Source organism: Bidens hawaiensis, unplaced genomic scaffold (assembly GCF_021521415.1).
Source record: "Bidens hawaiensis isolate Kalapana, Puna unplaced genomic scaffold, B.hawaiensis_p1.1 tig00001463_1, whole genome shotgun sequence".
Lineage (NCBI taxonomy): Eukaryota > Viridiplantae > Streptophyta > Magnoliopsida > Asterales > Asteraceae > Bidens > Bidens hawaiensis.
Window position 1 is genome coordinate 3,311,218 of NW_027491083.1, and position 15,778 is coordinate 3,326,995.

A 15,778-nucleotide genomic window follows, 5' to 3' on the forward strand; every position below is an offset into this window, starting at 1 on the left:
TTTAAGAGCATCTGGGTTTGGTGAGATCTTTACCTGTGAATTCGAATCAAATGCGTGAGAAGTCTTTATTAACAAATATAACAATCTGATGGCTTGAGATAATGGTTGTTTTACGTTTTTTAATATTTATTTTTTGGATTTTAATTTTCTTTATTGTAAGAAAGTTAATAATATACTTTTAGAGCCCGTTCGTTTCACGGACTTTTTTTTAAAGGATTTGGAATTGGAATTGGAATGGAATGGAATCTTTGAGAATCCCTTTCATGTGTTTGGTTGGTTAATATGTATTGGAATTGGAATCTTCTTCATTCTCGTTTTTTTTTTCTTTTTTTGAAGAACGAGGACAACGAAGGAAACATTTTAGTTTTTTTACATTTTTCGTTTTTGATTTATATTTTGAGTTATGATTTTTTTATTAATTGTTTTGAATTTTTTTTGGGGGGTTTTAATTTTCCATAACAATAATTTAAAATAGGTGGGATTTTGAAATCCCATGAAATGTGGGATTTGATGGGATTTTGTTTCCATTCCCATTCTTTCATTTAATGAAACGAACATATCAATTCATGAGATTTAAAATCCCATTTCTTAGAATTCCTTTCAAATCCTTGAAACAAATAAGACCTTAGGGTTTGATGATGAAAGGGTTTCATAAATAAATATATGTTATAACCCGTTTAAAAACTATCTGGATTTGGTGACCCATGACCCGCTTATTTTTTTTACTGTAAAATTGTTTATTAATTACAAATAATATCTTTTTCTTTTTAAATTGGATATTAAATTTTAGTATATCCTTATTTATAGGATTTTCATATCAAATAATTGGTAAGATTAATTTTTAATTTAATGAGATGCTATAATCCGTTTAAGAGCCTTCTGGTTTTGGTAAGACTCATACCCATGAATTTGGGTTAAATCAATGAGAGGTCTCCATTTAAAAATCAAGCAATCTGGTGGCTTCCATAAAAGAGGGGAGCGACCACATCGCGACACATATGATTTTACGGTTTTCGTTTATATATCTACCTATTCTTAAAGTAAAATAAATGGGGACACTTGTCATGTTTTGGTTAATTCTCACAATTTTTTCCTTCCAAAACTAATATATCTTAATATATGTAATAAATAAATAATTATTCACTTTCCTTTTACACTATATTTATATAATATCTATATATTTTTATAAATATAAATATTAACATATTATTCTACTATATATTTTAAATACTTGGTAAATTCTAAAAATTAACAACAAATCATGTTTCTCAAATGAAAATTGTTTCGGGTTTTTTGTGGAAGTTAAATTTGATTTTATGGATCAAAAATTGGTAAATAGATTGTTTGTTACAAGTTAAATACATTTAGGTCAAATTTGTTACGAGTCAAAAATGAAAATTTTTAGTATTTTAAAAAGTTTGAGAATGCAAAATAGATTTATCGTCAAATTTGTTATGGGTTCAAAGTGTTGAATTTAAAATGTCAAAAGTATGAAAGTTAGAATTTTAAACATGATTCGGGTTTCAAGTTTATTTTTAACGGCATTTTATAAAATAATCAAAAGGTTCAGGATTTAACAAATTGACTATTTTTCCCTCAACTATTAAAACTTAAGAAAAGATTGTGACACTTTCGACATGCCACCCCCATGCTAATCAATGCTTCAAACATTTATCAAATTTCAAATATTTATATATGTCAGCATTAATTTTTCCTTCAATGGTAATCAGAACGTTGTATGGGAAGCATGTCATGCAAAACTATGCTCAAATGAAACAAAATATTCACAAAATTGAATGGGTTAACATGTTATTGTTTATGTTGTCATTATGACCAAGTCGAGAAGCCCTCTAAAACTTATCAACATATTTTTTATGGTGTAGCTCAGAAAAACATGGTTCTTGAAGAACATCGATTGTTACAATTTAATATCCTATTTTCCTTTGATGGGTGGTAAATTGATAAATATATCAATAAATGTAACGCCTCTTTTGTATTTAGACTGAGTGGTTAGAACTACTATCGTATGAGAAGTCTTATTTTCGAAATTGGTTCATAACCAAAATTCTTTCAATTATACATATATGACACTGAGAATGAATATTTCAATAGAAAGAAGCATTCTCGGGTACGATTTTTCACGAACTTTTTTATTAAGTTCATTTAAAAAAACCATTTTGTGATATAAATAAAATCTATTTACGTACGCATTGTATAGATACAAGAATAAATGTAATACATTTTTTTCTTATACGCTATTTAATTATTTATTTTACTTATAATTTGAATTATCCCGTGTAATACGGGCTCTAAAACTATTATTAATAATAATTATAGATTCTTCTTAGAAACATAATGGTGATTGTGTTTAATCAAATCTAGTTATTTTGTTATAACAAGAGGACAAAAAGGTTTTAAATTATAATTATTTATTTTATTTTAACTTATTGGTAAATCAATGTTAAAAAAAGATACGCTTTATTATTGATAAATGGTTATAAGGTTTATAATACGTTGAATAAATAGTAGCATGTTATAATTTCGTTCACACTTGATTTTAATACATGTGCGTTGCGCAGGGTTTTAAGGAGGGCAATTTTACAAAGCATGTGTTACGGCGCATCAATACGCTAACACTAACAGGTCGACTTTTGACCCATTCTTTTTTTTTTATCTAAACCTTTTTACACTATATGCCGACAATTGGAAATTCTTTAATTCATTAAAGAACAAAAGATGAAAAAACATTCACACAAACCAACCTATTTATCACAGGACTATAATTTGCTCCAACTTTTCTAGACCCTTGAAATTTGAACCTTTTCATCTACAACAACTCTTCATGCCACTAAGATTCTACCATGATACAATAATGGTAATGGGTTTACCACATGGTTCCAGCAGAAATGGCTATTCTGTTAGTACATGCGCAGACTAAGTTGGCGGGTCAACTCATGCATTACCTATATATATTTCTATTAGTCAACTTCAAACATGCTAGGTTCATTTTTCAGTACACAATTGCAATATGTTGTCGAAATTGCTAATAAGTCGAAATTGCTAACTTTATTAGTTCAATTAACGGGTTGAAACATATTAGTTTCAGTATATTATGAAACAACTCAAGTCAACTGCATTAAGCTGAAAAAAAACTTAGTTCTTTAAACTATTAAACGCTTATTTTTTACATATTAAGGCTAATGACTAATTATTCGTGTGTTGTGAAACTGTACATTATGTGAATATGCATTACCTGCGTGTCTGTGAACACATTGGAAGCATATATCTCAGTCAGTTGCAAACCCAAGGCATTCTGCATCTTCACCAATAATCACTCCTTGTTACATATGGAAGATTATCATTTAAAGTATCTTCATTTGTTTAATTAGTGCGTTCCTGATATCGTAGAAACACTTAAATCAGATTCTTACCATATAAATATCAAATAATGAATGAATCAATTTGTAGGAACCATTTTTATATTAGTACACCATTTTTAACCCAACCATTTAGAATCATTTTTATGTAGCCTCCAAGTGCTATATATAAGCCATTAAAACAGACAATGGTAAAAAAAACAGGCACCGAGACTTCTAAAAAAGTCTTAGGTGTTTCAAAAAATAAACTGATGCCGATACGAATCAACAGAAACAAATAATCGTTTGTAAGACAATTAAATGTAGGAAGGGAATGTATATGATTTAATGTGTAAAGGAATTACAAGAAGGAGAACGAAAGAAAATCAATGATAATCCAGGGTTACACACTCTCTCATTGCGTGATGCAGGAGCCACTACTTTCTAACAAAATTCATATCTGCCTAACAACAATATTTCCTTTCTATTTATACTAACTTTCTTCCCAAAACATCCACAAGCCACTTTGCACTTTATCCCTTCTAAAATAAACCAATATCTCTTTTGGACCAACATGATTCTTATCATTGCCCGCCCCTTCAATATCAGTCTTGAACTGAAGTCAGGAAACCGATTTTTAACCCGACATCCTCCCAGGAAGCATCATCAATCGCTTGACCCTGCCAATGGATCAACCATTGTTCAACAAAATCCAATCCATCTTTAACATCACGCGCCAACACAGTTTGCGGAAATTGGTGAGGTGATTCTGCCATATCCAATTCTGGAGGAAGAACTGTCTCAGTTGAGCCCAAGACAGCCTTTTTCAAAAGGGAAACGTGAAAAACTGGGTGAACTTTAGACGTGGCAGGCAGAAGCAGTTTATATGCCGCAGGCCCAATCTTGTCAATAATCTGAAACGGCCCAAAAAACTTAGCTGCCAATTTCTGATGGATCCGACTAGTGACCGAAAGTTAACGGTACGGCTTAAGCTTAACATACACCCATTCACCAATAGAGAATTGCACATCTCGGCGTTTCTTATCAGCTTGTAACTTCATAGTCCCCTGGGCGTTAGAAAGATGATGCTTAAGTTGCTTCAAAGCTTCATCACGGTCCTGAAGTTCTCGAGCAACAGATTCAACACGAATTTTACCTGGCACAAATTGGAAAACCGAAGGAGGACGTCTGCCATAAACTGTTTCAAAGGGATTAATACCCGTAGAAGCATGGAAGGTGGAATTGTACCAAAATTCAGCCGATGGTAACCATACCGACAAAGGCTTAGGCTGATCCACCGCAAAGCACCGCAAATAAGCTTCTAAACATCAATTGATGACTTCAGTTTGACCGTCAGATTCCGGGTGATAAGCAGAGCTCATGTTGAGTTTAGTACCCATGGACCGAAATATTTCTTGCTAAAATTTACTTAAAAACAGAGGATCCCGATCACTTACAATAGATTTAGGAATCCCGTGGTGACGAATGACTTCTTTAACAAATACTTCCGCTACCGACTACGCTGTAAAAGGGTGTTTCAAAAGGATGAAACGAGCATATTTCGATAACCGATCCACCATTACTAAAACCACAGTAAACCCTTTTGAAGGTGGTATTCCAACTATAAAATCCATAGAGAGGTCCTCCCAAATCGAATCGGGAATGGCTAAAGGCTGTAAAAGGCCCCCAGGTAACACCGAACTAGCCTTACAACATTGAAAAATATCAAACTTCTGAATAAACTTCTTAATAGTAGACGTCATGCCCAGCCAATAGATATTTGATGCTAAACGACGGCATGTTCGATAAAACCCGAATGACCCCCGTAGCGGTAACATGGAACTCGTGCAAAAGAGCGGGAATGAATTTCGAATGGCGAGAAATGACCACCCTATTCTGATAAAGCAAAACATTATTTTTGACCAAATAACTTGGGCATTGATCCGGAGTAGTCGTACAATTGGCAATTAATCCTTGAATTTCAGTATCTTGCTTAGCTTCATCAAGTAATAAAGCACCATGTAGCCAAATCGGAGAGGAGATAGCTTGAAAACGTTGACCTGAGTTCGCACGACGGGATAAAGCATCGACTGCACGGTTTTTCCAACCGGGTTTATTTTGAATGTCAAAATTATAACCCAACAATTTAACCACCCAATTCTGTTGATCACAAGAAGAGACGCGCTGTTGGAGAAGGAATTTTAAACTCTTTTGATCGGTGCACACAGTGAACTTAGAACCCAATAAATAGTTGAATGTGATATAGCCAATGTTGGACTGCCAAGACCAGTGCCATTAACTCCCTTTCATACGCTGATTTGGACAGACTTCGATCACTTAAAGCTTTACTAAAATAAGCAACGGGCTTTTTATGTTGCATTAAAACCGCGCCTATAGCACACCTTGAAGCATCACATTCAACTACAAAAGGAATAGAAAAATCAGGCAAAGCGAGTACCGGAGCCGACACCAATGCTTGTTTGAGTTGGTCGAATGCAGTTTGAGCCACCGGAGTCCTTAAAAATAGTTTTTTTTGTTAAATCTGTTAAAGGGCGCGCGATGCTATTGAAATTTTTAACAAACTTTCGATAATACCCCGTCAAACCCAAAAACCCACGAAGAGCCTTTAGAGTCTTAGGAGTTGGCCATTCCATCACAACTGAGATTTTTTTTGGATCCATGGCTACACCATCGACGTCAATGATATAGCTCAAATAATCAATGGATCGTTGACCGAAACAACACTTTTCTGAATTGGCCCTAAAGTCATGATGTAGTAAGGTTATAAAAACCTCTGTCAAATCAGCCAAGTGATCCTCCCACGTAGAACTGCGAACGAGGATATCATCAAAAAATATGACAATTTTGTGCTGTAAAAGAGGGCGAAAAATGTCATTCATCACTGCTTAAAAAGTAGCCGGAGCATTCATAAGACCAAAAGGCATCAGTAAGTACTCATAGTGTCCATCATGAGTACGAAAATCTGTCTTGTCGATGTTATCGGGACGCATTCGAATCTAATTGTAACCCGATTTAAGGTCCAATTTAGAAAAGAAAGTAGACCCATGTAACTCATCAATTAGCTCGTTGAGCACTGGAATAGGATATTAGTTTGGAATGGTAGCATTATTTAGAGCGCGGTAATCATCACACATACGCCATGAATTGTCCTTACGAACCAGAATAACCGGGCTTGAAAACGCACTTTTACTCGCCCGTATCATTCCCATTTTTAGTAATTCTTGAACCTGTCTTTCAATTTCAATTTTTTGAGCATGAGGGTATCGATATGGACGCACACTAATAGGATCAGATGTCGACAATTGGATGCCATGATCATGTGAACGGATCGGAGGAAGAGAGGATGGTGGTTGAAAGATCCCTCCAAATTGTAACATTTCGGATTTTCTAAACCCGTATTCATTTACACATAACCCGACCAGAAACATTTTAGATCTTTGTCATTAATAAAAATCAAATTTATGAGTAATTAAGTTTCCATATGTTCACTTTAGGCCCTTCATACTTTAAAAGATGTTCAATTCTTAATTTATGCATAAAAGATTCATTAATTATCCAATTCCCAAACCACAAGGACCAAAACTGTCAAAATATGAAACTCCACCTTAGGAGGCTGGAGCACCACGTGGTGGGAAGCCTCTCCCCCACCATGCAGCGCTATGGAGGCTCTGATCAGATCATTTAAGTTATTTCGTTTCCTAGTTCGTTTTTAGCATGTAAATCGCTTATTTTAGGCATAAATCGAGTAAATTAAGGTCCAAGAAAGGGATATTAACCAAAATACAAGTCCATACTCTTAACTTATTTATCAAGCACGAAATCTCTGGTTTATTTCATAGATATTCTCATTAAAATCGTATTTTGTTACTTAAACGAGTAAATCTTCCAAATATGGTTCTTTATTGCTATTCCTATATAAAAAACCCTAATCTCCTGCCATAACACTTTACACAAACCCTATAGGAGCCTTCTCAGCCGTCCAACCTCTGATCATCATCAAATCCTTTGATTTTTGCTTATTCGTTGAAGACACAATGCTTGTTCGTTTGACTTTGCATGGTATGGACCTTTGACTCATCGTTTCTTTTGATTCTTTCACTTTCCGGGTAAGTTGTAAACATAGGAATCGTTCATATACATTCCCTAGTCAATAACCTTCAATCAATTTCAGTGGTTGAAGGGTATTGACTGGTCATTTCGTTTAAAACTCGTTAAAGGGCGAAACAGTCAACAAGTTTGACTATCCGTTTTCTTATACTTCTGGTCAGATTCAATGTTCGGTCTAGAAGACTTTTATTCTTGCAACAAAATTTTAAGGCTGCTGACTAGAACCTGACTCCCGCATCGTTGTTCGGATTCTGGTAAGTACCAACTTGTTTAAATCTTAAATGTAACGTAACTTGAGTTCTAAACATCCCTTTGAATTGCTTCCAGCGGCCACGAGTTTGTTTTTACTTATATTATGATATCTCGAAGTTTTAGGTTCTGATCATTAATCTCGTTCGACGCGTAGTGGACGACTCGCTTAATCTTTAGTTCGTTTATCTTAATTATTAATCACTTGCCTTTAATTTAAGGTGAGTTTTATCATTCTCCTATTTTACCCAGTTTTCTAAGACGTTTTGGGGACATATGCGCATATCATACTATATATATATATACCAAAAATTGCAAACGTGTAATTGCGTGTGATTAATCAAATATACTTGTTATGTGCTTACTTGTTTATGTGCATTCGTTTGACATATCCCCTTGTGGAGGGTTCTCATTGACTACCGCCCAATTCGCTTGGCAACGGTCTTATCATTATTTACTCATGGTTGATTACTGGCGCCCGATTCGCTTAGCAATGGTTTAATCGACAACTTATTTGCTTATGGCTTGATTTCATTGTCGTATTTATTATATATTGCTTATTTCTCTTATTTATTATATTAATATTATTTTATTGCAAAACTGGTGGTAAACTCAGTCAACATGTGTTGTTGACAAACTCCATTTTCTACGCATATGCAGGTTGCTTGAGTTGAAGTTTGGACACTTAGAAAGACCTTAGGGTTTTATTGAAGACAAACATGAATTTAAATTATTGTATATATTTATTTGAATTGTTTTGTTGTATTTGAATATTGTGTGCACATTTGAAATAAAATAATTAAATAGATATTGTCACATTTATATTATGATAGTATCTTCGAGCTGTGAGCAATCGGATCACGCATCGGCATTTCCGCCTTAGGTTGGGGTTTGACAGATTGGTATCAGAGTCGAAGGTTATAAGATAGGTCGTTAGAAATTGTCCTAGTCATATGCTAGGAAACCTATACGTGCTTATCTGAACTGCCTTATGTGCTATTTAATTGTTTGCAGCTTGCTTAGATTAATTATTTTATTATATTCATCATATTTATTGATTGCACGCACACAAAAATTCCGAGGCTATGCCTCACATTCAAAATATTTTTCTAAATCTTTTATTTTGGTAGATTATCTTTTATTGTGGGAAATTCCTTAAGAATTCCCGTGTTTTGTTTTTTCTCTTTCGCCTTGAAGCATGGGGGTATGGCAAATGTCGTACAACCGCAACTTTAAGTGGTACCCGTAACCGGCTAAACGGTTGCGTGGTAAACATAACCAGCTAAACAGTTATACTTCCAAATTGTGTTTTTAAATTATTTTAAATGCTTAGTTGGGTGAAAAATCCATGGAAATCGATGGGCATTCCAACTATCCATTTCTTAAACCATATTCGATTTAATTTTTTGGTTGGAACGTATCGTCCGGGGTGGTTCCCGAGATACACCAACTACTTATATTTGATTCGTTAAATCGATATTTAGTTTGGTTGGTTAAATGTGTAACACCCCGTAACCGCAGCGGAAACGTAAACGGGATGCGACAGACACCTCTGATATCAACCACATTGTTTATAAAGAAAATCGAATGCATTAATATACTTCAAAATTACATTATCTCGTCTTTCATTACCGTCTAGGTGATACACACATCATACAATACGGTTCATAATTCTATCTGTTATAATGTATCCTAACGTCCAGCACGCAAACCTTACACACATTAAGCACTTAGCACGTAATCAATCACTTTATCTTAGTTGTACCTGAAAAGCATGTGAGAAAACGGGTCAACTACGAATAGTTGGTGAGTTTCACAATTTTAGTAAACCATGATAAATCCATATCATAATATAATATTATCTGGGGACACTGTTAACCCATAAACACCTTTAATAACCTCTGGGGACACTGTTAACCCAGAACACTTCCAATAACCTCTGGGGACACTGTTAACCCAGAACACTTCCAATAACCTCTGGGGACACTGTTAACCCAGAACACTTCCAATAACCTCTGGGGACACTGTTAACCCAGAACACTGTTGCGGGACCTTACCATATTAACAACTCAGACAATTACCATTTTAATACATTACCGTACGATTCCCGTACAATAAACATTATATAAATACATTCATTTCCATGCGATCAGCATGTACTTAAACATTTTGATAGAAACATGCTTTCCGCCCCGGGAAAATATTTAAAACAGTTCAATAAAAAGGGGCCCGTGAAAACTCACCTTAGCACATGCAAGCAGGTAACGACAATCATTATCAATTAACACGTCCAATCTATAATATGATCCCTACGATCGTTATTATACAATTATTGTTTATATAATCTTTAACCTTATCAATCGGTACATCTGGGGACACTGTTAACCCAGTACTGTACCTGTTCCGGGGGCAATGTTAACCCAGAAATACTTCTCCGGACTCAGATTGTGATGTCGTTTAGAGTTCCAAGGTCACAACTACTATTAGTCGTTTTTCTCGTTTTGCGTGCCGAGCACTGTTATCCGTTTTTATGTTTCAAAAATGAGTTTGGTCACACACGACCCGAAAATAGTGGTTAATGGATAATTTAATTAAAGATGTGAAATTATAGCTCGGTTTAGACGTCCCGATTGGCAGCGGGACCCGTTTCCGTCTTTGGTGTACCGGAAACTATTAAAATAGATTAAAATTACTCAAATCATCCGAATTATTTTCGGATGATTTATTTTTACTTGTTTAGCTCATTTATATGAAAATAGTTCATTTTTAGGGTTTTTGTACACCAGTCAGCTCGCTTAAGCGAACTTCACCGGTTTACGCGTTTTACTTTAAAAGTTTGATAATTAGCACAAATAATTATCCGTTTACTCTCGGATCTTGAAATTTTGCACAAATCACTTTTTAACAGTGGGGAATTTTATAAAAATATTTCCAGAATTAATTCTTATATTTAAAATTTACTTATCTATTTTTAAACACCATTTAAACACTAAATATGTCGTAAATACCAAACGATCTTAGAAAAATCCCAAATTTCTCCTGGATGTCCCCTGCCATCCACATAGTCCCCTGTAATTTTTCCAAAACCAAAATATTCTTTTGAATGCCATTTTTACTAAAACCAAGCTTGAAATTCCTAGAACTCGTTTAACCGAAAAGCCTACTTAGACTTCTCCAACGGACCTCAAATTTTGTGTGTGACTTATACATGATATGAAAAGCTTATCCACAATTTTCCAGAATTTTTCATGATATTTAACTATTTTTCACCATTTTTGGCCAAAACCGAGCATTAAATTCACCAAATATTCATCCTTCATCCAAAAATTACCAAAAATTCACAGAACTCATATTTCCATGTGTTTAACACCCCTGTAAAATTTCGTTACCTAACTCTAAACTACCAACAATCTGTCCAAAAACACATACACCGACAAAAACCGAATATACCTTTCGTTTTCCGCCACTACAAGCTACAAACTCATCTTTCCGCCTTATCTACCACTAAATACAGAGCCTACAAACAACATACCACAATACCAAGCAAGTTACACTCACGATCAAGCCATTTCATTCATGGTTACGGTTATGATACTAAAACAAAGATTTAACCGTAAAAATTCGTTTTTGACTCTTTTAACTCCTTTCTTGGACCAAGATCCCTTGTATAACTTGTATACATCACTTGATCATGCAAGAATCGGTTTCATCTCGGGTTTTCACCCATTTTTCATTTGAAACCTCATTTTCTTGTAACTAACTCGAGAAAGAACTATGAAAACGATTATAACTCGGTCTTTACCTCGTTGTTCTTGCTAAAATCTCGGGTTTTTGGATGAGGATTGGAGAGAATGGAGAGGATTTGAGCTAGAGAGTTGTGAAAAAAGAAAAAATGAATTGTTGTTGGATGTATGGTAGTCCGATCGGACTATTGGATGTGTGGGGTGGGACCCACATGTTCAATCTTGGCCACACATTCAGATTACGCAATCTGGATAATGTTGTGGATAATCTGGTTCAGTTCGTTTTTCAGTTAAACGTTTAATTCCGCTCAAAACGAGGTCTAAACGGTCGTTTTTCGGCTTAAAAATAAAATTTATATAAAACCGATTTAAAAACTTTTAAAACTTAAACCATGACATTTATTAACTTGAAACATTATATTATTAATAATTGTGCATCCTTTTCGGCTTGATCGATCGTCTCTTGCTCGGTTTGGTATTAAAGGTTTCGTTTAAGGTACCGACGTACCAGTAAATCGAAATTCTTTTTCTGTGCCGTAAATCACTTATCCCGAAGCTTTAATACTTCGTAGTCATTACTAAACATCATATAATTCGTCTATAATGTAATCCCCGAGTCGTTCGGGTTTCAATAAATATCGATCGTTTGATCGCATAATCAATACGGTGAATTATATATTCACGTACAATCAATACAATGAACCATGTATTCTCGTATAATTACCATGGTAACTCATGTACCCGACATTACATATGACGTAACTAACATCTACTGGTTAGGGTATACTTGGTTTCGTCGGAATCGTTACATTCTCCCCCCGTTAAGAAATTTCGTCCTCGAAATTTTACACGCCCACTATCTCCTTTCGAGAGAAAGGTGGGGGGGTTTTTCCTTCAGAATTCACCCTCGCGTTACCAAGTATAAACTGGTCCTCGCTGTGAATTCCACTTAATCTTAATTAATAAAGCTTGGTATGTCCAAACTGTTTAGTTTTCCCGTCTACTACCTCTACGGAATTAGTTATGATATCAAACATGTCTTCTATGAGTACCTCTATTACTAGTACTTTCGTTGCCTCATCGCTTAGGCACTTTTCAATCCGTATACATGGCAAAACATCATGTATAGTACTTAGCCACTAGAATACTTTAATCGATAAGCTAAATGATCAACCACGGAGATAGTTCTCATGGGGTCCAAATTATTAAGAAGCTATTTTCAGTTTTGCCAAACCTCATATCACCTCTCTAAGGTGATGTCTTTAAATGCCTTGTCACCTCTTTCCAATGACAATGGTTTCCTATGAATGTTGGCATAAATCCTTTGCCAATCTCGGGATGCTTTCAACTCATCTTAAATATTATAAATCCGATTGGTTGTTTCTCGAATCAATTCCAATCTTATGGCTTGATTGACGCCCATTTTCAATTTAACAAATTGGTGATAATTACTTCACCCATAAAAAGCTTCAAGCTCTCGATGCTTCCTTCCCCGCCTCCCAATAATGGAAGTAGGGTGACTATTTTGATCTGAGATAATTGAAAATGGCACTCCACGACGAGATACCATTTCACCATCAGGAATTTAGGCAAGAATTCATTGTGGTAATCGTCATAGATTGGAATGAAATGCGAGGATTGGTTAATCGATCCGCGATTACCCAATTTTCCTCATGCCTTTGATATATTTTGGGAATTTGCATCCCGAAATCCAATGTAATTTATTCCCACTATCATTGGCGATTTTTCTGTTATTGTGACGTTCCCAAGGGTTTTCGGTATGCAGCCTTATCTCTTGCATAACTTAAATTTTCACCAACATACGTAACCATATCTTTCTCCACTCTCGGCCATTAACAACATCCTTTCAGAGATCTGTATCATCAATAGTCAAATCCGATCCCGGATGTATGGATTATTTCGATCTATGCGCTTCGTCCATGATTAATTCACGAAAGTCATGGAGGGTCGGGATCCAAACCCGATTTTTGAAATATAGAATTTCGTCCATGCGCTGTTCGAACTTTTCTCATTGCCGTAAAGTCCTTCCTTTTCCAAATGTTCCTCTTCCAACGCCTCACGTTGAGCGACTCGAATCAGATCCGAAAAGTTCGGCTGGACTATCATCCCTAGCGCTCGCACTCGCAGTGGCTTAACCCGACCTTTCCTACTCAAAGCATCGGCTACGACGTTAGCCTTGCCGGGGTGATAACGGATGTTACAGTCGTAATCGCTTAACAACTCGACCCATCTTCGTTGCCTCATATTCAGTTCTTTCCGATCGAATATGTGCTGCAAACTTTTATGATCGGTGAAGATGGTGCACTTCGTACCGTAGAGATAATGTCTCCAGATTTTAAGTGCGAAGATAACCACTCCCAGTTCTACGTCGTGAGTAGTGTAATCTTACTCGTGTACTTTTAACTGGCGGGAAGCATAGGCTATAACCTTATTATTCTGCATCAACACGCATCCTAACTCTCTACGCGATGCGTCACAATACGCGACAAAACCATCGTCTCCATCGGGGAGACTTAAAATCGTCGCTTGGCACAATTTTAATGGTTTCTATCTTATTTGGTTCTATGTGAAATCCTTATTGCTTTACAACATGACCAAGGGATTATGCATTCTTTATTCAAAATCACATTTCAAAAATTCCGCGTACAACTCCTCTTGCTTTAATACTTCCACAATTTTCCTTATCCGTCGTTCGTGCTCTTCTTCACGTTGCGAATATATCAAGATATCATCAATGAACTTTTATGACAAATTTGTCAAAATAAAGTTTACAGACTCGGTTCATGAGTTCCATGCATGTTGCCGGCGCATTTGTTAGCATGAAAGGCATAACTAAGAATTCATAATGGCCGTAACGAGTCCGAACGCTGTCGTTGCAACGTCCTCCACTTGGATTTTTCATTTGGTGATAACTATATCTAAGATTAATTTTCTAAAGATAAATCGCCCTTTGCAGTTGGTTAAACAGATCATCTACTTCGAAGAAGTGAATACCTATTCTTGATCGTCACTTTATTCAATTCTCCCTAATCACACATATCCTAACACTTCCGTCCTTCATTTCCCAATTAAAACTGGTGCACCCCATGGTGACTAACTAGGTCGTATAAAACCTTATCCAATAATTCTTGCATTTCAGTTGGTGCAAGTCGATAAGATGCTTTAGCAACAGGGCCAGCTTGAGACATTAAATCGATTCTGAATTCGACCTGTCGGGTTGGCGGTAATCCAGGACGTTCTTCTAGGAAAAACTTGTGGAAATTCGCGTACCATAGGGATATCTTCTATATGTTTTCTTTTAATTACTTTGGCAATCGCGTTTGTTAAATACACCACGTCTTCTTGTCGTAAAAATTATAACATCTCAAGATGAGATTAGAGTGGTAACATAATACCGTACACTTTTCTCCATATCAAATCGCTTCATCGTCCGAAGGAGATCTTCTAATCATCTTCTTTTCATATTTGATTTCAGCTTCATGTTGAGTTAGCCAATCCATGCTAACTATTACGTCAACACTTCTTTACTTTACTGATCGTAGGTCAATAAGGAAAGGTTAATCGTTCAGAATAATAGGACAATTCCGAACAATTTAGTTAACCATTAGGGATTTACCGTTAGCGATTCTACAGTATAGGGTTCTATAGTTTCACTAATCGGTATCTTTCCAAATGATAGGAGGTTAGCAGGAACTAACTTCTATCGACGACCGTAAAAATATCACTGAAGCATATTGATTTAAAACTACAACATACTTAATACCACCTTTGGATCATGACGTGCTTTATTCGAATTACTCACGTAAGTACGGCTCCTTGCTTGATCAGAGGTTGATGTTTGTCATGAGGTTCGTCTTTCAACGACACCTTGGTTCAACTTTGGGAAATTTCTCTTGAAACGTTCTGTACTGCCACATTCATAGCAAGTACAACTGTTTGGCATAATTTGATTTCTTTGGATGGATTATTATTGAAGTTGTTGGGTTCGGAGTGGTTGCACACGAATGGGTTGGGGTTGCCGGTTCACATGGCTTCAATTGGTTCTACAATTGGGGCATTACTTCCATCTTTACCACACCTGTGGCCTACTATCACTCGACATTCTTCTTCCCGCCGATAACCGTATTTTCCACATTTAGGGAAGGACCCTTCATGCGGTTCATGTTTTCACACCAGAACTAGTCTTGGTATAATTCTGGATTGTAGGGCATACCTACCTATTCACAAGTCTATTTTGCACTATACCTTTATCATTTCTCTTCTTTAGCACTCGACGTCTCA